Source organism: Ascaphus truei, chromosome 4 (assembly GCF_040206685.1).
Source record: "Ascaphus truei isolate aAscTru1 chromosome 4, aAscTru1.hap1, whole genome shotgun sequence".
In the NCBI taxonomy this organism is placed as follows: domain Eukaryota; kingdom Metazoa; phylum Chordata; class Amphibia; order Anura; family Ascaphidae; genus Ascaphus; species Ascaphus truei.
Window position 1 is genome coordinate 9,694,308 of NC_134486.1, and position 21,487 is coordinate 9,715,794.

General features: G+C 51.0%; 1 protein-coding gene and 1 long non-coding RNA gene across 7 annotated transcripts in view; one reads left to right on the forward strand and one right to left on the reverse strand.

Annotated features, from left to right (window-relative positions):
* The window catches only part of LOC142492573 (DNA (cytosine-5)-methyltransferase 3A-like), a 348,275-nt gene that overhangs the window by 186,242 nt on the left and 140,546 nt on the right, over positions 1–21,487 (reverse strand). The gene's annotated exons all lie outside the window — the stretch shown is intronic.
* LOC142492574 (uncharacterized) lies at positions 986–21,268 on the forward strand. Its single transcript, XR_012800851.1, has 3 exons — positions 986–1,034; positions 18,965–19,037; positions 20,767–21,268. It is a non-coding gene; the product is annotated as an uncharacterized LOC142492574 (long non-coding RNA).

Below are 21,487 nucleotides of genomic sequence, written 5' to 3' on the forward strand. Positions count from 1 at the left end.
ATATAGATACTCCTCGCCATTACAGAGATGATACTCCTCACCTATATAGATACTCCTCGCCATTACAGAGGTGATACTCCTCACTTATATAGATACTCCTCGCTATTACAGAGGTGATACTCCTCACCTATATAGATACTCCTTGCTATTACAGAGTTGATACTCCTCACCTATATAGATACTCCTCGCCATTACAGAGGTGATACTCCTCACCTATATAGATACTCCTCGCCATTACAGAGGTGATACTCCTCGCCATTACAATACGCCTTACCATTACACATACACCTCACACATATGTAACCCCCGGAAGCAGGGGTAGGGTGTACACGTGTGAACAAAGTCCTGCCCCGCTCCCGATGGGATTAGAGTGTCAGCTCCTTGGTCAGTTACCTGTGATCTCAGGGTTCCCGTTGGCAGGGTCAGGCCTTGGCTGTAATGGAGGGTAGTTGGTGGGTTGGAGGAGATAAGAAATAGGACGCCAGGATCTTTTGCAGCTCACAGGTATTTTACTGACAGGCACACCCCAGCGCCAGGCTGGCACAGGGTCCATTATTCTCATATAGAGCACACTACCTCATGAGACAGGTCCCCTGTATAATGCTCTCTCAGGGCACGTTCCCTCCGTGCCCCTTCCCATTCAGGTAAGTACTTCTGGGTCAGTCTTGGCCCCTAGTCCAACACACATCTTTAGGGCTTCCTAGCACCCTGCATCCCAAAGCACTGCTTCAGCTGAATATCACTCAGGAAGGGCTTACTGCTATCCTCTTGGTCCTGTCTGTGCCTCACTGCTCCAACTGTCACTAACTTACTAACTTGTAAGTTACTAACTTCTATATTAATAACTTCTAAGTTACTAACTTAATCCTAGCTCCTAACTCACTAACTTATATCTCACTCCTTGCCTGTCCTCTCCTCAACTGACAACCTGTCCCTCTCAACTGTCTTAATCTCAACACGTCTCACGGCCTCACTGGTTGCCTAGCAACGTGGGAACTGCAGACTCTGAAGCTGTGACAGACTCCTATGGAAAAGTAAGGGGACTATCTATCTCCTACACCTGCCTCTCCTCCTCCCTGTCCTCCCTGTCCCTCTCCTACACCTGCCTCTCCTCCTCCCTGTCCCTCTCCTACACCTGCCTCTCCTCCTCACTGTCCTACATGTCCCTCTCCTACAACTGCCTCTCCTCCTCACTGTCCTCCCTGTCCCTCTCCTACACCTGCCTCTCCTCCTCCCTGTCCCTCTCCTACACCTGCCTCTCCTCCTCACTGTCCTACCTGTCCCTCTCCTACAACTGCCTCTCCTCCTCACTGTCCCTCTCCTACACCTGCCTCTCCTCCTCACTGTCCCTCTCCTACACCTGCCTCTCCTCCTCACTGTCCTACCTGTCCCTCTCCTACAACTGCCTCTCCTCCTCACTGTCCTCCTCCTACACCTGCCTCTCCTCCTCCCTGTCCCTCTCCTACAACTGCCTCTCCTCCTCCCTGTCCCTCTCCTACAACTGCCTCTCCTCCTCCCTGTCCCTCTCCCACAACTGCCTCTCCTCCTCCCTGTCCCTCTCCTACAACTGCCTCTCCTCCTCCCTGTCCCTCTCCTACAACTGCCTCTCCTCCTCCCTGTCCCTCTCCTACAACTGCCTCTCCTCCTCCCTGTCCCTCTCCTAAAACTGCCTCTCCTCCTCCCTGTCCCTCTCCTCCTCCCTGTCCTTCTCCTACAACTGCCTCTCCTCCTCCCTGTCCCTCTCCCACAACTGCCTCTCCTCCCTGTCCCTCTCCCACAACTGCCTCTCCTCCCTGTCCCTCTCCTAGAACTGCCTCTCCTCACTCCCTATCCTCTCCTACAACTGCCTCTCCTCCTCACTGTCCTCCCTCCCTGTCCCTCTCCTACAACTGCCTCTCCCTCTTCTACAACTGCCTCCTCGCTGTCCTCCCTGTCCCTCTCCTACAACTGCCTCTCCTCCCCGTCCCTCTCCTCAACTGATTAATGGCTAAACTGTCCCTTTTTTAAATGTCAGAAACTGCCTTACTCCTATCTAAATAATTGCAGCCTCCCTATTGGCTAAGCTGCGCCGCATCACTACTGCCCTAGAGGCTCATGGGACTTGTAGTTCCTGTCTTGAGCCCTGTCCCTATTAGCCGCCCTCGTGTCGTCCTACTGCGCATGCGCATTCAACTACAAAATGGCGGCAACCTGCTCGCCGTATCTATGGGTCTCAACTGTTGCGCACCTGATCACTCCCCCCCCCCCGGCAGCACCTCACCTCTTGCGCGAAGCTCCCTAATGGCCGCCGCGCCATGCTATCTGTTCTGCGCATGTCCGGCCAATCGTAACATGGCTGCCGCAAGTCCTATCGCGCGAGCCCTGCGCGTGCATAACAAACATGGCGGCATCCTGCAGAGGGAGCCGCCGGCAAACCCGTCGCCACCCGCAACAGCCCCCCACAGCAGCGGAGGTAAGGGGGGGGAAACAGAGGATCCGGTAGCCAGAGGGGACCTGGCTACACATATATAGATACTTCTCACCGTTACCCAATGCATCAAGTACATTTTAATACTGAGAGGTTCCAATCTCTCTCCCCCCCCCACCCCACTAGTATAGCCGGGTCCCCCGCTCCCTCCCTGCGGGAGTGGAGAAGGGGGAGGCTATGGCTGCAGGGGATGCGGGCAGACCAGAGAGCTCCGTTGATACAGAGCGCCGCCATTGTTGTTTGTAGCGCATGAGCAAAAGACACCTTGCGCATGTGCAGAGAGTTCCGAGGTCGCGACGCCCATCTTAGCACCTGAGATGCAGCGGCCATCTTACCATAGGTTCCGCAGGGGAATTACATATCCGAGCATGCTCTGGGTGGCGGACCACGTGATGCGCAGCAGCCAATAGGGCTCCCTGGATCCCCTGAGGGGATATTGATACAGTTTGGTGCGATGGAGCGCGTGGAGTCAGTTGGATCCAGGAGGCAGAAGGGGAAGGTAGGGTCTGGGTGTCAGTGGCTCCCAGCCTAGGCCTAGATTACTCCTCAGGCCCCAGTTAGGCCCCAACCACGTACAGTTTGTGGCTGCTACAGGGAAAGGCCCCAGATAGGGACATTTCCCCAGTACTCTTAGCAGTGATAGACACCAGCAGCAGGGCGCCGTGCTGTGATTTGCGGCCGGTGGTCTGGGACCAGACTACCCACGATAAAGACTCTTATAGGTGAGACCCTCCAGTGGGAGATCACCCCACACAGAAGCGGACCCCTTCGCGGACAGACCCAAGTCGTTGGATCCTGCGGATCCCTGTTTGTTATTCGGCAGTACCCGGGTACTGGAGTGCCCTGGCAGGTACCACACCTAAGTGCACCAACGGTTCACGGGGTAGCGCTACTCCCTACACTTTGGGTGGGACTGACTTTGGGGGGAAAGGACACCAGGGATATTGGTGCCAACCACCCAATGTATTATGGGCACCCACAACCGGTATATTGTGTTGTGTGTGATATACTGTGTGGTACAGGTTGCCGTATCCTACGTTAGTCAATGATATATACCCCGGGTGTGTGGTTACTATTGGTATTGGTTCCTGTGAGGGGCTTATCCCGTTACGATGGGATCCCTCGCAGCTGGAGGCGCTGCACCAAGGTGAACAAGAGATCACCCCAGGCTCCCAGTGGCGGAGGCTCAGGCCTTCTGTGGGGTCACTCAGGTAACGCACCACAGGTAGTGTCCCTAGACACGGGGGAGAGGGGTCTACACTAGTACTGCTGTTTAGTCATTTCATTTAACCAGGAGAAGTGGCTCAGCGAGTAACAGCACTGACTGGCACTGAGTGTGAAGCAGGGGAGCCTGGGAGAAGAAGCGGCTCAGTGAGTAAAGACACTGACTGGCACTGAGTGCGAAGCAGGGGAACCTGGGAGAAGGAGCGGCTCAGTGAGTAAAGACACTGACTGGCACTGAGTGTGAAGCAGGGGAACCTGGGAGGAGGAGCGGCTCAGTGAGTAAAGACACTGACTGGCACTGAGTGTGAAGCAGGGGAACCTGGCAGAAGGAGCGGCTCAGTGAGTAAAGGCACTGAGTGTGAAGCAGGGGAACCTGGGAGAAGGAGCGGCTCAGTGAGTAAAGACACTGACTGGCACTGAGTGTGAAGCAGGGGAGCCTGGGAGAAGGAGCGGCTCAGTGAGTTCAGACACTGACTGGCACTGAGTGTGAAGCAGGGGAACTTGGGAGAAGGAGCGGCTCAGTGAGTACAGACACTGACTGGCAATGAGTGTGAAGCAGGGGAACCTGGGAGAAGGAGCGGCTCAGTGAGTAAAGACACTGACTGGCACTGAGTGTGAAGCAGGGGAACCTGGGAGAAGGAGTGGCTCAGTGAGTAAAGACACTGACTGGCACTGAGTGTGAAGCAGGGGAACCTGGGAGAAGGAGTGGCTCAGTGAGTAAAGACACTGACTGGCACTGAGTGTGAGGCAGGGGAACCTGGGAGAAGGAGCGGCTCAGTGAGTAAAGACACTGATTGGCACCGAGTGTGAAGCAGGGGAACCTGGGAGAAGCAACGGCTCTGTGAGTACAGACACTGACTGGCACTGAGTGTGAAGCAGGGGAGCCTGGGAGCAGGAGCGACTCAGTGAGTAAAGACACTGACTGGCACTGAGTGTGATGCAGGGGAACCTGGGAGAAGGAGCGGCTCAGTGAGTAAAGACACTGACTGGCACTGAGTGTGAAGCAGGGGAACCTGGGAGAAGCAGCGGCTCAGTGAGTAAAGACACTGACTGGCACGGAGTGTGAAGCAGGGGAACCTGGGAGAAGGAGCGGCTCAGTGAGTAAAGACACTGACTGGCACTTAGTGTGAAGCAGGGGAACCTGGGAGGAGGAGCGGCTCAGTGAGTAAAGACACTGACTGGCACTGAGTGTGAAGCAGGGGAACCTGGGAGGAGGAGCGGCTCAGTGAGTAAAGACACTGACTGGCACTTAGTGTGAAGCAGGAGAACCTGGGAGAAGGAGCGGCTCAGTGAGTAAAGACACTGACTGGCACTGAGTGTGAAGCAGGAGAACCTGGGAGAGGGAGCGGCTCAGTGAGTAAAGACACTGACTGGCACTGAGTGCGAAGCAGGGGAACCTGGGAGAAGGAGCGGCTCAGTGAGTAAAGACACTGACTGGCACTGAGTGTGAAGCAGGGGAACCTGGGAGAAGGAGCGGCTCAGTGAGTACAGACACTGACTGGCACTGAGTGTGAGACAGGGGAACCTGGGAGAAAGAGCGGCTCAGTGAGTAAAGACACTGACTGGCACTGAGTGTGAAGCAGGGGAGCCTGGGAGAAGGAGCGGCTCAGTGAGTAAAGACACTGACTGGCACTGAGTGCGAAGCAGGGGATCCTGGTTCAATTCCCGATGTTGGCTCCTTGTGACCTTGGGTAAGTCACTATCTCCCTGTGTCTGCAAAATGTCTCTGTAAAGCGCTACGTAAAACTAGCAGCGCTATACAAGAACAAACAAATATTATTATATTATTATTATTTCCCACTCTCCCTTCACACTCTCAGAGTGCAAAACAGGGCAACAATATTAAGTGCTCACTGGATTACTGAATGGCAACCAATCTCCTGAGGTGCCCAGAGGCTGAAATACACCCATAAAAATAAAATGACAGAATGGGTTATGCCCTGGGGGATTGGGGGAGGGATGATTCATGCATCACCATGTTACTCGGGCTCCTGTAAGGAAATAGGTCCCAGTAACTGGAGGCTGTTTACACGAAATCTTTTCCCACGGCTGCGTTTAGAATATTAACCCCTTTGCTGCTATGGGGGGGGGCTGCAGCAACTCATTGCAAATGAGATAACTGAGAGGCCTGCCAGCCAGCCATGCGCCATCTCTCTGCGCAGTGTACAATGGCCTTGCGCTAAAGCCCTCGCCATGTAACACCTGCTCAATCATTCCCAACATTCGCTTCATTAGTCAAGACTGTCCCTTCTGGGCTTCAAATCCTATTCTTATCTGGCATGTTTGGCTGGTGAAAATGGTACATCTGTTCTCCCCCCGCTACCAAAAAAAGAAGGGACGATTAAGGGCACAAGGCAGGGGTCGCCCATCACTAGGACCACTCTGCTCCTTCCAACCCAGACCACTTCCCGGGTTCTGAGATCTTTCATTGCCTATTACTTGGGAGTTTAAAATGGCTGCTGGTCGGGGTGCCAGGGTCGCCAGCCGCTGATAAAAGATGCATGAATGGCATGCAGGCTCTCTGTGTAGGAGTCTGAGTTTTTGTTTGTATCCCCTTTACTGTCACTCCGGCAGTGAAAGAGTTAAACGGTGCAGTCATTTATCGGATCACATACTGTAGAACTAGTGGCCGTGGTATAGTTAACAGCTTAGAGCAGGGCGGCCAACTCCAGTTCTCAAGGGCCACCAACAGGTTAGGTTTTCCGGATATCCCTGCTTCAGCACAGTCTTCGACTCAGCCAGTGATTGAACCACCTGTGCTGAAGCAGGGAAATCCTGAAAACTGGAGCAGTTGGTGGCCCTTGAGGACTGGAGATGGCCGCCCTGCCTTATAGTAACACCAGACCGTTCCAGGTATTTAAGGGTTGTCCCAGCAACCTTTAGAAACAGGATAACCTGAAGTTGGGACTGATAAATAACCCTTGTTATTGTCCCCTTTCCGACCGGAACGTACAGGCCATCCTCCTCCATGAACGGAAGTGAGAGAGGTCCCGCTTCTCCACAGGTTCGGGGCCAATACTCCAACCGCCAGCAAAATCCCCAAACATTCCGCTGGAAGATATGGAGCCAAAACACGACTGCAACTCACACACATAGTGCAAAAGACCGTTGCACTATTAACGCCTATGGGTGTCCTCATGATGTAGCCATTAACCCCACTGCGTGTCCCCATGACGTAGCTATTAACCCCTTTGGGTGTCCCATGACGTAGCTATTAACCCCTTTGGGTGTCCCATACCGTAGCTATTAACCCCTTTGGGTGTCCCATGACGTAGCTATTAACCCCTTTGGGTGTCCCCATGATGTAGCTATTAACCCCTTTGGGTGCCCCCATGACATAGCCATTAACCCCTTTGTGTATCCACATGACATAGCCATTAACCCCTTTGGGTGTCCCCATGACATGGCTATTAACCACGTTGGGTGCCCCCATGACGAAGCCACCACAGGGTGAAGTCTGGCACTTCCGGAGCCCCATGGCTTGGTAGCCACGTCACCGGCTTTGTGCTCGTTCTGTAGGGGACATTGCAGGCGCCATCTGGCCTCATGAGTGATATATCGTCATCACGTGATCGCTCCAGGGAACGGTCATGTGACCACGATGTAGCTTTCTGGCATTTGATGAGTTAAAGGGGCTGTTTGGCAAAGACTGCCAGCTGTAAAACTGGTGCAAAAAACATCACCAGATTTATCAGATACAACCAATATCATCACAAGGGGTTTCATCTTTTGGTAAATCTCGTGCTGTTTTCATGACCCATCGGGTTCTTCCACCCAGCGATTACCTGGCCCGCCCTAACTACACCGGGGCCGACACGGGCTCATCTCCCCACCACTTACGCCAGGTATGCAGCTCTTCCATCTCCTGTCAGCCCCATAATCCCCCAAGTACGGCTGCGGCTCGAAATACATGGCTGGAAGGTGGGATTATGGGATAAAAGCCGCCGCCCTGTGGCTGTCGGAGGGGAGGCGGTGAGGTAAGGACAGGTGCATTTGGGAGGGTGAAGTCAGGACAAGCCAGATCTTGACATGCACAACAGGATACCGGCATTTCAGAAATCCGGGATCAGGGAGGATTACGCGGGAGCCCCCGCAGGCTCGGTGCATGGGGACTGAGGAGGTAACATGTAAAGTAGGTGCATCTCTTCTAAAGCGCTTCCAAAGATTGATCATGTTTTTCTCCTACCCTTTGGTGGCCCAGATCCACTAGAAGGTGCTGTATGCTTCAACACCCCTGAGCTGCCAGTTGATATGAATGGGAGTAAAAGTGTGCTACAACTTAGTCCCCTTGTGGCTCTGGATCTGAGTGCCCTAAGGACGAACCTGGTTCATCATGGCAAAATGCAAATAACACAGGGGGCCAGGCAGCGCTCTATCATCAAGTATATACGTCTCCAAGTACTCGGATAGTGACAGTGTTGAGTTGTGCTCGGAGACACAGGGTCTCTCCCCCCGACCCGGAACAGACACATCGTGTGTATAAGTAATAGGGTCTTCAGCACTCACAAGGATTAATAGTTCACAAGATGTGATGTAAAAGGGAAAAGACAATGTATGTGAGAGATGCGGCAGCACAAGCCAGCAACGTGTCCTGCAACCAATAGGGTGACGCGGTCGCCGCACACCGACAGCGCAGTAACGGGTCCTCTCACTACACAACACCACAAAGATATGTTACAAAGTGCCAGGGAAGGGATCACGGGAAGGAATTAGAAGTGCCTGGGCGAGGCGACGCGGCGAGCCAAAGAATCCCGACGTAAAACGCACGCTGCTTTCCAGGGTCCGATCGGAGCGGTCGGCCCAAACGAAACGGAACCCCCCTCTACTGCTATTTCCGGCAGTCGCGGGGCGGTGGCGCACTGATGCGGACAGACCTACGGCACAGAAAAGGTTAAATCTGGCGTTGTCACGACCCATTTTCACATTGCTCTGGAATTAGTATAAGTGGTTTTAGGCGACGTTCACCCGGCGGTGGCGAGATTGGCCACTTATACAATGGCTTTGCTCTGTATGTGTGCGCCCGATAAACACAAAGAGAAGCTGGAGAAATTCAGACCATTTCTGGCCTAGTCGCACTTTGGCTTTGTGACTTTTTTTTGCTTTCGCAAATTTTTGTCCCAAGAAAACCATCGGCACATCTTGCCTGATCCGCAAAACCCAGCGGGAAAAAGTGCAGGGAATCAAACGCGGGATTTAGGTAGCGGCAGAAAGGGAGGGTAATGTTCAATATGTCTTACTGTGATGTCACCAACATATTGGGAAGAGGAGCAGGAACACCTATTGCTATATGTAGATACAGTGTATATATATATATATATATATATATATCATATAAAAATATAACTTTTGAGCACATTCACATGTCTTAGAGAGATCTGCAACCCTGCTTTTTGCCATTATCACCTAGCATACAGTGCTTCCACTGCAGCAAGGGATTCTGGGAAATGACATGCAAATGAGCACACAGTGCCACCTATTGTCTCAAGACCACATTACATGGAAAACCCTTAAGCCAATGCATGTTGCTTTAAACACAGCTTTTAAACATAGCCTGGGCTGAGATGAAAGCCAATAAACCCACTCAATATTTTTATATGCTATACCTTTTCACCCACCATAACGTAAAAAAAAAATATATATATATATATATATATATATATATAAAAAGGGAAGGGAAGGAAAATGGCCTCCCGCAGGCAGCCAGTCATGGGGACCGAGGGCAGGAGGGGGACACACCGCGGGAGCAGGAGGAGCAGGAGGTGGAGCAACACACCCCCATTACTTACCCGTGCAGGTTTGAAGTCCTGCAGCTCCATCCTGCGTCACGACTGGGTCAGTACACTTGGACATGAAACCCCGGGCAACGCCGGTATATAAGCTAGTATATGGTGGTCCTGGCTGCTGTGGATACTTGTGTAGCTCTGCCTCATACATACTTTAAGTCCTGGTACCAGAGCAGGCAGTGTTAGGGTTAAATCTGCCCTTGCTGTGGTAAGCAGCTCCCTTGAGTGACGGGGGGGGGGGGGCGGCGTGGCTTTTGGCCTTGGTACTACCCATACGGTGCTGAGACCTGGAGCTTCTCCCCTGGTAACAAAAGGGAGCTGCAGTTCCAAATGGAGTGTGTGTGCAAGTGTGGAGCCGGGGCCCTGGGTCCCCTCCCTCAGGGGAGTGGGAGCAGCTAACCCACACTCCACCAGGGAGTGGGGGAGTCAGGGATAGACCTTTGGGGCCTCAAGCCCTGGGGGTTGTGTCCAGGGTCCAAGAGAAGAGCAGGCTGCGAGGTGACACACTGCTGGGTTATGTAGGGTCCAGTGGGGGATAATCTCTCTCGCTGTCAGAGAGTGTACGGATGTATGCTGTATATGTCAGTATGCTGTATATGTCAGTATGCTGTATATGTCAGTATGCTGTTGCTGTATATGTCAGTATGCTGTATATGTCAGTATGCTGTTGCTGTATATGTCAGTATGCTGTATATGTCAGTATGCTGTATATGTCAGTATGCTGTATATGTCAGTATGCTGTTGCTGTATATGTCAGTATGCTGTATATGTCAGTATGCTGTTGCTGTATATGTCAGTATGCTGTATATGTCAGTATGCTGTATATGTCAGTATGCTGTATATGTCAGTATGCTGTTGCTGTATATGTCAGTATGCTGTATATGTCAGTATGCTGTATATGTCAGTATGCTGTATATGTCAGTATGCTGTATATGTCAGTATGCTGTTGCTGTATATGTCAGTATGCTGTTGCTGTATATGTCAGTATGCTGTATATGTCAGTATGCTGTTGCTGTATATGTCAGTATGCTGTATATGTCAGTATGCTGTATATGTCAGTATGCTGTTGCTGTATATGTCAGTATGCTGTATATGTCAGTATGCTGTATATGTCAGTATGCTGTATATGTCAGTATGCTGCATATGTCAGTATGCTGCATATGTCAGTATGCTGCATATGTCAGTATGCTGTATATGTCAGTATGCTGTACAGTAAATGTCAGTATGCTGTTGCTGTATATGTCAGTATGCTGTATATGTCAGTATGCTGTATATGTCAGTATGCTGCATATGTCAGTATGCTGCATATGTCAGTATGCTGCATATGTCAGTATGCTGCATATGTCAGTATGCTGCATATGTCAGTATGCTGTATATGTCAGTATGCTGTTGCTGTATATGTCAGTATGCTGTATATGTCAGTATGCTGTTGCTGTATATGTCAGTATGCTGTATATGTCAGTATGCTGTTGCTGTATATGTCAGTATGCTGTATATGTCAGTATGCTGTATATGTCAGTATGCTGTATATGTCAGTATGCTGTTGCTGTATATGTCAGTATGCTGTATATGTCAGTATGCTGTATATGTCAGTATGCTGTTGCTGTATATGTCAGTATGCTGTATATGTCAGTATGCTGTTGCTGTATATGTCAGTATGCTGTATATGTCAGTATGCTGTATATGTCAGTATGCTGTATATGTCAGTATGCTGTATATGTCAGTATGCTGTTGCTGTATGTCAGTATGCTGTATATGTCAGTATGCTGTTGCTGTATATGTCAGTATGCTGTATATGTCAGTATGCTCTATATGTCAGTATGCTGTTGCTGTATATGTCAGTATGCTGTATATGTCAGTATGCTGTATAGGTCAGTATGCTGTATAGGTCAGTATGCTGTATAGGTCAGTATGCTGTATAGGTCAGTATGCTGTATAGGTCAGTATGCTGTATAGGTCAGTATGCTGTATAGGTCAGTATGCTGTATAGGTCAGTATGCTGTATAGGTCAGTATGCTGTATATGTCAGTATGCTGTATAGGTCAGTATGCTGTATATGTCAGTATGCTGTATAGGTCAGTATGCTGTATAGGTCAGTATGCTGTATAGGTCAGTATGCTGTATAGGTCAGTATGCTGTATATGTCAGTATGCTGTATATGTCAGTATGCTGTATATGTCAGTATGCTGTATATGTCAGTATGCTGTATATGTCAGTATGCTGTATATGTCAGTATGCTGTTGCTGTACCATAAAGAATAAAGAACCAGTTACTGATTTATTCTCCTGCCTGAGGCTACAGTTCTTCAGGGAGAGGGCGGGAGTGTATTACACAGGGAACTGCACCTATCTGCGTTAGCCCTGTGGGAATGGAGGCGCTGCAACACAGAGAACAGAACTAACCAAGCACCAAAAGCCTGTCCTGTCCATCCCCAACAACGGCGGATGCTCAGGGCCCTCTGTGAACCTAACAGGTAGCACCACCCGCAGGTAACCGCAGTGAGTCTCCCTTAGGCCTGGTCCCCGCTGGCTACTGCAGCGCTAGGCCAGCCCCCCCCCCCCGCCCGGCGGTTCAGCCAATAAGGGCGAACCTGCCGGGTGACGTCATGGCCGCGCCCCGTCACTCCCTCGCCATGCCCCCCTCGGTCTTTTGGTCTGCAGCTCCCTGCAGACCGGGGAATCGGCTGCACGCGCCGCCAGTCTCGCGGGCGCGCATGCAGCGGAGGTACTGGGGCCTTAGGCTAAGGCCCCGCTCCCTCAGTCAGCGCGCCCGCACTGCATGTAGGCAGCGCGCTGGAAGGCACAGACCGCTATCTGCGGTCTGTAGGGAGCCGGAGCGGGGCGTGGTTTGAACGGAGGGCCCGTCCGTTCGTACCCCCCTCCCCTCCTCCGGTGTGCAGGAGCCCGGAGTTACGATCACGCTCTGGCGAGATCCGAGACGGCAAAAAACTGAGACGGCAAAAAAACAAGCCGTGACACACAGATCAACAGGCCGCCTCCCTACGAGCTCCTTCCCTGCTCACCTCTTTGGCTCACACGCGCACCACGTGACGCGTCAACGCTCCAGAACACCTTCTTCTGGTAGCGCTGGCCGGCTGACGCGTCACAGTACGAAGTGAGCCACGGAGGGAGGAGGCAGCGGGGACCAACGGATTGCAGGTAAGGGGCTGGTGGCGCACGCGGCCACACGCGCCACCGGACGCAGCGGGACCGTGCCCTTAGGGTGGGAGAGCACGTGCTACACATGAAACAGAGTTCACCCTTCTGACGTGCTGCATTAAGGTTATACGTGGTGTAGGTCTCTCATGATATCATGTACGTTTGTAACAAATACACTGGTTAGTATCAGAGTGTCCATCTCTCCGTTGTACCAGTGGCAAGGACGTGCGCAGCAAATCTAATTGTATCTTCTCTGGATAATTGCACCAGTTTAAGTCCTCTGTTTGGGCAGAGTTAGCACCCCTGGCTCGTGTGCACATATTTCCCTGTTAGTAGTTTAGCCGTTTATTGAAACCACATAAGAGGTGGGGTCTCCCCAAGAAAAAGGAGTAAAAATTGGGTCCCAGATGGTTCACAGAGGGGAATAATGCTATATCGTATCTAGCCACACATATCCATTAGGTCCTCTGCTTAAGAAAGATTGGTGTGTACTGTACAAATATATTTTGTCTGTTAATTGTTTAACCATTGTATCTAGCCACATAAAAGCTAGGGCACCTTTAGGGTAGCGAATTCTGGTCCCAGGTGGATCACCAGAAATTAGTAGTATGTTAACGCCTCTATGCACAGTGGACTCTAGATGGTTACTATATATATATAAATATACATATATATAATATATATATATATATATATATATATATATATATATATATATATATATATATATATATATATATATATATTAGAAACAGGCTGCATATATCATTAGCCCAGATAGTATTCAAAAATGGTCTTGCCGCTGGGCCTAACCACCCACCCTTGGGCGACTACCCTCTTCAACCCCCCACCAAATACACAGTACTGGACAAAAGTCCAATTAGCCAGATCTGGCTAACATCGCTTTTTCCCATTCTAGAGCAATCAGTAGCCAGTTTCCCCCTTTTTTGACCTACCGATCGGTTTGTGAGCGCAAGAGTGATAACGCATGTACCAAAAAAGTCGTTTGGACATGCGATAACGGCTCACAGAATAGCTACACATGCAAAATCCCTAGCAAAGAGCCCGTTACACACAAAGTCAAATACTAGAAAAAGCCCCAAGGTATAACATTACACTATCACACATCTGATCACCTTCAGATCTTCCCAATAGATAAGGTAGTGAAAGAAAATATAGACATTAGCAAAAATAGTAATGATGGCTCATAAATAAATATCCTGTAGCACCTCCCCCCTGCCCCCTATCCCTGCACCCTAAGACATCGGGCGCAGTGCTCTCGCTCCCGTTTTGCAGTTGGGAGACATTGACACACAAGCCACTTGCTGCTGCTGCTGCCAACTGGGATAAGTCTCGCCTTGGGGAGACATCGGTAATACATGCCCGTCTGGCAGCAAAGGGGTTAAGATTGTGTTGTCTCTCACCCTGGCGCGTCGCATCGGCATCTCGGCACATCCCCGGCGTGAGACACACGTGGACTCGGTGCTCTGCAGTGCGCTGTCTCGGACTTTCTATTTCTGTCTGTCGCACACGCCAACACTTTCACTCACCCCCCGTGCATTTCCTGTTGTACATTAGTAGCGAGCACCTCCAGGCCATGTGCTGCACTCACGCACGTCACTTCCTCTTAACCTGACCACATGCCGGCTCAGAGGGAAAGAAACCCACTGTGCTGTGTCCCACGTGGTCACGTAACCACCACTGTGCTGTGTCCCACGTGGTCACGTAACCCCCACTGTGCTGTGTCCCACGTGGTCACGTAACCACCACTGTGCTGTGTCCCACGTGGTCACGTAACCCCCACGGTGCTGTCCCACGTGGTCACGTAACCACCACTGTGCTGTGTCCCACGTGGTCACGTAACCCCCACTGTGCTGTGTCCTACGTGGTCACGTAACCCCCACTGTGCTGTGTCCCACGTCGTCACGTAACCCCCACTGTGCTGTGTCCCACGTGGTCACGTAACCCCCACTGTGCTGTGTCCCACGTGGTCACGTAACCCCCACAGTGCTGTGTCCTGGCTGCAGAGATCTTAGGGGCTGTGCCCAGGTGGTCACGTAACCCCCACAGTGCTGTGTGTCCCGGCTGCAGAGATGTTAGGGGCTGTGCCCCAGGTGGTCACGTAACCCCCACTGTGCTGTGTCCCACGTGGTCACGTAACCCCCACAGTGCTGTGTTCTGGCTGCAGAGATGTTAGGGGCTGTGCCCAGGTGGTCACGTAACCCCCACTGTGCTGTGTGTCCTGGCTGCAGAGATGTTAGGGGCTGTGCCCCAGGTGGTCACGTAACCCCCACTGTGCTATGTGTCCTGGCTGCACAGATGTTGGGAGCTGTGCCCCAGGTGGTCACGTAACCCCCACAGTGCTGTGTGTCCTGGCTGCAGAGATGTTGGGAGCTGTGCCCCAGGTGGTCACGTAACCCCCACAGTGCTGTGTCCTGGCTGCAGAGATGTTCGGGGCTGTGCTCAGGTGGTCACATAACCCCCACAGTGCTGTGTGTCCTGGCTGCACAGATGTTAGGGGCTGTGCCCCAGGTGGTCACGTAACCCCCACAGTGCTGTGTCCTGGCTGCAGAGATGTTAGGGGCTGTGCCCCAGGTGGTCACGTAACCCCCACTGTGCTGTGTGTACTGGCTGCAGAGTCACTTGCCACCTAGAAGGGACTGTCCCGTTAAAACACAGCAATATGGAGGAGTGGCTCCGTGAGTAACAGAAGTGACCCCAATAACAATGGGAAGCGGGAATTGAACCAGTCACTTTACCTCCCTGTGCCTCAGGCACCTAAACCGTAGATTGTAAGCGCACCTGGGCTGGAACTGTGTCTGGAACATTCCTCTGTACAATGCTGCTTACCGCGAGCCTTACTGTAATTGTGACGCGCTTGGAGTCCCATTGGGAGCGCAATATGAAACAAAGCTATTATTATTATTATTATTATTATTATATAAAACAAGAGGCAGAAAATACGGCAGTTACAACAACCTCAGCGGTCCGGTTTACATTGATTAAAATCACCCACAAGTCAATTTTCAAGATGATTTATTAATAATAACTCAGATACGTAATCTCTCACTGATTGTCTGAGTTCGCTGGTGAGGAGATTGTGGCACTGATTGTTACAGTCTCACAGAGTTCTATAGAGGCTCCCTGATATGAAGGAGTACTCTGCCCTACGTCTCACTGATTGTAACAATCTCACAGAGTTCTATAGGGGTTCCCTGATATGAAGGAGTACTCTGCCCTACGTCTCACTGATTGTAACAATCTCACAGAGTTCTATAGAGGTTCCCTGATATGAAGGAGTACTCTGCCCTACGTCTCACTGATTGTTACAATCTCACAGAGTTCTATAGGGGTTCCCTGATATGAAGGAGTACTCTGCCCTACGTCTCACTGATTGTTACAATCTCACAGAGTTCTATAGAGGTTCCCTGATATGAAGGAGTACTCTGCCCTACGTCTCACTGATTGTTACAATCTCACAGAGTTCTATAGAGGTTCCCTGATATGAAGGAGAACTCTGCCCTACGTCTCACTGATTGTTAGAATCTCACAGAGTTCTATAGAGGTTCCCTGATATGAAGGAGTACTCTGCCCTACGTCTCACTGATTGTAACAATCTCACAGAGTTCTATAGGGGTTCCCTGATATGAAGGAGTACTCTGCCCTACGTCTCACTGATTGTTACAATCTCACAGAGTTCTATAGGGGTTCCCTGATATGAAGGAGTACTCTGCCCTACGTCTCACTGATTGTTACAATCTCACAGAGTTCTATAGAGGTTCCCTGATATGAAGGAGTACTCTTCCCTACGTCTCACTGATTGTTACAATCTCACAGAGTTCTATAGGGGTTCCCTGATATGAAGGAGTACTCTGCCCTACGTCTCACTGATTGTTACAATCTCACAGAGTTCTATAGGGGTTCCCTGATATGAAGGAGTACTCTGCCCTACGTCTCACTGATTGTAACAATCTCACAGAGTTCTATAGGGGTTCCCTGATATGAAGGAGTACTCTGCCCTACGTCTCACTGATTGTTACAATCTCACAGAGTTCTATAGGGGTTCCCTGATATGAAGGAGTACTCTGCCCTACGTCTCACTGATTGTTACAATCTCACAGAGTTCTATAGGGGTTCCCTGATATGAAGGAGTACTCTGCCCTACGTCTCACTGATTGTGTTCTGTGAAGGTTTACATCTCTGATACCTGAATATGTTTTGCATCAGTCCCCAACATAGAACCCATTACACATACTGTATAACTGCAAACACGTGTTAACCTCTGCGGGAATGCATCCCCTGCGGGAGCGCATCCCCTGCGGGAGCGCATCCCCTGCGGGAACGCATCCCCTGCGGGAGCTCATCCCCTGCGGGAGCGCCTCACTCTGCGGGAGCGCCTCCTCTGCGGGACCGCCTCACTCTGCGGGAGCGCCTCACTCTGCGGGAGCGCCTCCTCTGCGGGAACGCATCCCCTGCGGGAGCGCCTCACTCTGCGGGAACGCATCCCCTGCGGGAGCGCCTCACTTTGCGGGAGCGCCTCCTCTGCGGGAACGCATCCCCTACGGGAGCGCCTCCTCTGCGGGAACGCATCCCCTGCGGGAGCGCCTCACTCTGCGGGAGCGCATCCCCTGCGGGAGCGCCTCACTCTGCGGGAACGCCTCCCCTGCGGGAGCGCATCCCCTGCGGGAGCGCCTCACTCTGCGGGAGCGCCTCCTCTGCGGGAACGCATCCCCTGCGGGAGCGCCTGCTTCCAAAACCGCCGTCACGTTCCCAGGAATAAAATGTCAAGATTAAAATAATAATAATAATAATCTGTAAAAATGCTGCAGAAGTGGGAACCCCGTTCTTTTATCGCCTTGTGCTACATATGATTGCAGGTCACACCGTGGCATCCCAATGTTTAGGAATTTGTTTCCAGCACATACTACTCTCTATAGAGAGCTGGCAGGGTAGCCCCCTTCCTTTCTGTCTCGGCGCATCACCAGTCCACACCGGCCTTCTGCCAAATGACTAACCACTGGAAGGCGAGCTGTTCCCAAATTCAAGACATTTTTCTGCTGGAGACAGGATATCACCTACAAACAGTGTTGGGCTGGGCTATCACAGGTTCTCCAGGGGAAACAGATCGCAGGATCCACTATAGGGCTATAGTAATGAATAACAGGGCTTAGACTCATGCATATATACAGTACACATGCCCAAACACCGACCCGCCCACAGCATTCCCAGGCTTAAATCTTGACCTGGATCCCAAGTTCTTAAGCAGGGTTTAGGGTGCTGTCAACCGGTCAAGTGAGGGTGCAGGAGGAATCCTGTTAAGTAAGGGGTGGTTCTGGCAGGCTGAAGGGGCCACAGCCAAAGAGGTTGGCCGATCAACTTCCAGGATCAGCTGGCCCGGTCTCCCTCTGCTACTGAGCCCCGGTTAGTTGTCCAAACTCTCCCCCCATTGGCAGCCCTGAAAACACGTATATTTACTATTGTATACATATATTCATACATGCATCCACACAGATATATACAGTACACTCATACAAGCACAGTTATGCATATGTACTCCACCCTTGGGAACTACTAGTTAGTGTAAAGGGTTAACAGCCTTAATGAGTTAACTGTGTGGGATCACTTGGGTTGTTTCCCTCCCCATCACCATGTGATACAGGATGACTGTGCAGAAATGGATAGCCACTCCCCAGTATGTCTTGTAACTAGTGATGTCTCTATTGGGATAGAAGGGTATATATTGCTCCACCCAATGTTTCTAGAAACAGGTTCCTCAGAATTCAGACTGAAGCTTCACAGTGAGTCCTGTAAAATAGGTTTGTGTGTATAGTTATGTGTATTAAGTCCTGTCACCATTTATAGTTTTCAGTTAAATAACGTGCCCTATATATAGTAGTTACTGCCTACAGTAATGGCCCAAGATTGTTCTCATTCAGGAAGAGGAGAGAGTGTGTGCTCAGCGGGGAGTTCTCAGAATAGTAGCTCCAGAGCAGAATTGGATCGGCCCCATCGGAAGGTCCCAAGTAAACCCCCGATATGCATGGAAGAGGTAGGCAGTACACAGAGTGCCGGGATGCTGATCCCACGAGGACAGTGTATTCCTACTATAGGCCCACCTGAGAAAGGGCACGATTGAGACTATGCAGGAGATTGCCAATCTAACTATTACTAAGGGAAACAAGCCGAACCTCCCCAGCGTAGGAGTGAGAGATACCAGGGGAAGAAGCAGAGGAACCATATTATTTGCCACCAGTAAATGTCTGAAGTGAAGTCTGTCCTTGCATGACGAGCATTATGAATGGATATGAATAAAGTTCTTGTTTGTATTATAGAAGTTCCTGGCGCCCATCCTTATTCTATCTGCATATCCACGCCCGGCCTGCACCCACCCAGCACCCTGACCAGGTACGAGAGACTGGGCACTGCCATGTATATATCCAACTCTATGTAAACTCCTTTATAGCCGGCAAGGACGGTTACACATACATACACACATCACTAGATACACAGCACACCGACTCTTACTGCAGACACACGCGCACACACTGCATACTGACTCTTACTGCGCAGGTGCACACATACGCACTGCACTGCACACTGACTCTTACTGCAGACACACACACACGCACACACTGCACACTGACTCTTACTGCAGACTCACACACGCACACACTGCATACTGACTCTTACTGCAGACACACACACGCACACACTGCACACTGACTCATACTGCAGACACACACACACACACCCTGCACGCTGACTCTTACTGCAGACACACACGCACACACTGCACACTGACTCTTACTGCAGGTGCACACATACGCACTGCACTGCACACTGACTCTTACTGCAGACACACACACACGCACACACTGCACACTGACTCTTACTGCAGACTCACACACGCACACACTGCATACTGACTCTTACTGCAGACACACACACGCACACACTGCACACTGACTCATACTGCAGACACACACACACACCCTGCACGCTGACTCTTACTGCAGACACACACGCACACACTGCACACTGACTCTTACTGCAGACACACACGTACACACTGCACACTGCCTCTTACTGCAGACACACACACTGCACACTGACTTACTGCAGACACACACACACGCACACACTGCACACTGACTTACTGCAGACACACACACACACACTGCACACTGACTCTTACTGCAGACACACACACACTGCACACAGACTCTTACTACAGACACACACGCACACACTGCATACTGACTCTTACTGCAGACACACACGTACACACTGCACACTGACTCTTACTGCAGACACACACACTGCCTTACTGCAGACGCATACACGCACACACTGCACACTGACTTACTGCAGACACACACGCACACACTGCACACTGACTCTTACTGCAGACACACACACACTGCACACTGCCTCTTACTACAGACACACACGCACACACTGCATACTGACTCTTACTGCAGACACACACACACGCACTGCATACTGACTCTTACTGCAGACACACACGCACACACTGCATACTGACTCTTACTGCAGACACACACACACACTGCATACTGACTCTTACTGCAGACACACACGCACACACTGCATACTGACTCTTAGTGCAGACACACACGCACACACTGCACACTGACTCTTACTGCAGACACACACGCGCACACCGACTCTTACTGCAGACACACACACTGCACACTGACTTACTGCAGACGCATACACGCACACACTGCACACTGACTTACTGCAGACACACACGCACACACTGCACACTGACTCTTACTGCAGACACACACACACACTGCACACTGACTCTTACTACAGACACACGCACACACTGCATACTGACTCTTACTGCAGACACACACACGCACTGCATACTGACTCTTACTGCAGACACACACGCACACACTGCATACTGACTCTTACTGCAGACACACACACTGCACACTGACTCTTACTACAGAAGACACACACGCACACACTGCATACTGACTCTTACTGCAGACACACACACACACACGCACTGCATACTGACTCTTACTGCAGACACACACACACGCACACACTGCCGAGGGAGATTTGGTTAATCTTCAGAGTCTATCCAAAATGTCAGCAGCCGCAGCATCCAGGTCATTACAGGACCCTTGGCCAGCGAGGACCCGAAGGGCCCGTCTGATGGCAGGGCCCACCAGGGATTTCACCTCTCTACAAACTCAGGACAGCAGTGTGCACGCTGCACAGAAACAGCAGCCAGCACACTTACACATCGCTCATTTACTAGTACAGGTAGTCCTCGTTGTCCAACGTTTCACTTTACAACGAACGGCAAATCCAACGCTATACAATGCAACCCTAAGGGCCATTTTTTGACGCCGGAATGCGTTATCCGACGCTCACCGCCACTGATTAACATGGGACTCACTTTACAGCGGTGTCACCATCCAACGCTACTTCCAGGACGGGTTCCGTTGGATAACCGAGGACCGCCTGTGCAGGTCTTCCACACAGATTATTCTTGGGATTCAGACAGACGCCTTTGCTGGCTGTCGGAATCCCTTTGCCCATTCTCTGCCTTTTCATTTATTAATAAACATGTTTTACCGGGAAGTAGTACATTGACAGTTACCTCTCGTTTTCTAGTATGTCCTGCCGCCCCTCCAAGGCTTACTTCCTTATTACAGACAGAAACCTAACTCCCAAACCGTCACCGAATGTCCCCACATGTCATCCACTGATGTCAGTCCCGGGCTCTTCCACTGTCACCCCGTGTGTAGCCCGCTGCAAAACACCATCATTTCCGTCACTCTTTATCTCGGGGCAGTTATCTGTTGGGT